We start from the raw sequence: 3,111 nt of genomic DNA on the forward strand, positions 1-3,111 counted from the left end.
AGAGAGAGAGAGGGGGGGAGAAAGAGAGAGAGTGAGAGAAAGAGAAAGACAGATATGGAGAGAGAGAAAGAGACCGCACGAGAGAGAGAGAAAGTGAGAAAAATAGAGAGAGAGGGAAAGTGAGAAAGATAGAGAGAGAGAAGAGGGAGGCCACTTCAGATACAACATCCAACACCTAAAAGCAACCGCCTGCACACCATTGTATTTGTTAAACTATTTTCAAAAACACACACACCACACACCCCTCCATGTGCACGTTAAACACGGGAGGCAAAACGTAAGGCACTCCCACCCGCTCGCTAATTTGTCGTGTGGATAGGTGCTAAAAGCCAGCCCAGCACGCGAGTGATAATGGCGGCGAGAGACAACTAGACTTGTGTTAGGACCAAAGAGGTGTGGCTGGGACAAACATCGTGCACACGCGAGTCAACAACGCCGGGGGAGGTCGGCCGCTGCTGCTAACCTTCCTGACAGGGGGGAAGGGGGGAGGAGAGGAAGCCACGGGCACAAACTTTGTTCTTACACCTAGATCCATTTTTGGTTTAGTAGGAGTTTTACCGCACTCGCAATACAATTAAGTCATATAAGTGGCGAGGACTAGAGGTACTACAATAGAGTATCCAACAAACAAAAAGGACGATAGATGTTTGAAAGAAAAGATGGAGCAAACCACACCAGAGCACCCGCCAACCACCCACTGATAGATAGATAGATAGATAGATAGACAGAGAGAGAAAGAAAGAGAAAGAAAGAGAGAGAGAGAAAGAGAGAGAGAGAGAGAGAGAGAGAGAGAGGTAGGGGGAGGAGGGGGACATGACAAAGAGAGGGTCAAGGTGTTTTCCCCACTATGCCGGAGCCCTCATAATTTGTTATGACGCCTCCTATACTAGTGTCATACACGCCACTAAATAATTAAAATTTGGTCATTAAATCAGAACAGAAGAATCTATTTTAATAGTTCTTCATTCAATGAAAGAACTGTCGGTAAGAGAGACTTATTTTCGACAATGGCTGAAAACTAATATGTCGTCGTCGCAACAGAATTTGACCAAGCCGCTGACAGCAGATCACCGACTTGCCAGAGATATGGAGTTAAACAGAAGCACAGTAACCCTACATTCTCTTTGCACATGAAAACTACAACCTGTACGTTGCTGTTGTTGCTACTGGTTTATTTTGTCATCATTACACATTACAAAAAGGGTTGGTAAAACAACTGCTTCGTCTTGATTATAGTAAGAGTTTTACGCACCTGCAACACAAATAGGTTATTATATAAAAAGAGAAGCATGGCAAGAAAAGAAGGAGGAAAGATAAGAATGATAATAGATGTTTCATAGGAAAGAAGGAGCAACCACCCACCAGAGCACCCGCCAACCACCCCCCCTCCAAAAACAACCTCCATACCTCAACAGGAACGGATAAGGGCCACTAGTAAGACTGAAAGGAAGTAGACGAAACAGAAGTGCCCACTAGCCATTCCCACTATGATAGAGAATATCACAGAACATGTCGCTACCTCAAAATTACAAAGTTTTATCTGACATTTTGGCCGTTTTGAGTCACTAAGATCATGAGGTTTGAAACCAAATGTTCTCTCTGCTCTATAAAAATCGTATGATTATTCAGAGTTGTTATCAAGATATTCAAAGAACTGCATTAGAAAAATCCTGAAATATTGTGAAACAACATTTTTTACATCCAATTTCTCAAAACTAGGAACTCAGCAGACAGAACTTTGTAATTTTGAGACAGCAATGTGTAGAGGGGCCTGTTACACAGTGAAGGGATATCCTGAACAGGTGAGATCAAACATACACCAAAGGGCGAGAGCCCAGCTGTTGTTGGATCGATAACAAGAACAACAAACATACAGGAAGGACAACATCTTATCACTTTTATTATTCATGCAGCAAGACCTGTTTTAAAACACTCCAAGAATAGAAATAGTTTAGTTTAGTTTTAGGAGAGGTTTTACGGCGCTCGCAACTGCATAAGATTATATGAGCGCCAGGAGACTAGAGGTGTTACAAGAGAGTAACAAACATAAAAAAGAAGGGGATATAAGGACGACAGATGCTTCAAAGGAAAGAAGAAGCAAACCACACCAGAGCACCCGCCAACCACCCACATGAAGAGTTTAAGATTAAACGAACACAAGGATGGGACAAACACAAAATATCCCCCCTATATTCTTGAGGTCCAGGGTCGAAACATAGCAGATCCTGTTCCGACAGGGTGCATTTATCCATGGAGATTCCACGACTTCAAAAATTGTTCATTTGTCGACACCCTTACAAAAAAGGTCAAACAAAGACGTCATCCCCTACTCTGCCATAAGCAGACGAAACATCTTGATTCACAATAGTTTCGAAAAAAAGAGGTTTTTTTCTTGTCAGCTTGACTATTAAAAAATAAGTGCTTCCGAAATTTGAATTCCAATTAATTGAAAAACTAGTCACAGATCGCTTTGCTTTTTTTCACACAAGTAGCAAGGTAACTGGTCAGGCTTTCGATTTAGCAAATAAGAAATCTCTGGCGCCAAAATGAAAAACAGTAGTCTTTACGGCAGTACTGTGATAGTCAAACTGTGCGGACATGGAACAAAACAGACATTAAAAAAAAAAAGTAACCGAACAAGGGGGAAAAAGTCAACGAGTGGTGTAAGGGAGATAACCAGCATTTTTTGGGAATGATGACGACGCACCAAGTCGCTTTGCACCAGTTGTCTCCCCTGCTTTAGGGAAAGCTGAGCCAGTAAACCAGGAATGGATAGTTTTAGTAAGAATTTTACGGCACTTGCAACACAATAAAGTCACATAAGAGCTGAAGATTAGAGGTGTTACAAGAGAGAGTAACAAACACAAAAAAGGAGAGATAAGGATGACAGATGTTTGTTACGAAAGAAGGAGCAAACCACACCAGAGCACCCATCAAAGATGTCCAGTTTGTCATTTTTTTAAAAAATAGTTGACAAAAGAGAAAGGAAATACGAAACAATGAGAAGAGACAGACAGACAGACAAGAAGAAGGATAGAGAAAAGATAAGACAGGAGGAGGAGGAGAGGAATAAAAGAGAGGAGAGAGGAGAGAGAGAGAGAGAGAGAGAGA

At 41.8% G+C, this 3,111-nt stretch overlaps 1 protein-coding gene across 1 annotated transcript in view; it reads right to left on the minus strand.

Annotated features, from left to right (window-relative positions):
- The window catches only part of LOC101856852 (5'-3' exoribonuclease 2), a gene marked incomplete in the record, with an annotated part of 98,348 nt that overhangs the window by 64,763 nt on the left and 30,474 nt on the right, over positions 1–3,111 (minus strand).

Source organism: Aplysia californica, unplaced genomic scaffold, assembly GCF_000002075.1.
Source record: "Aplysia californica isolate F4 #8 unplaced genomic scaffold, AplCal3.0 scaffold00003, whole genome shotgun sequence".
Lineage (NCBI taxonomy): Eukaryota > Metazoa > Mollusca > Gastropoda > Aplysiida > Aplysiidae > Aplysia > Aplysia californica.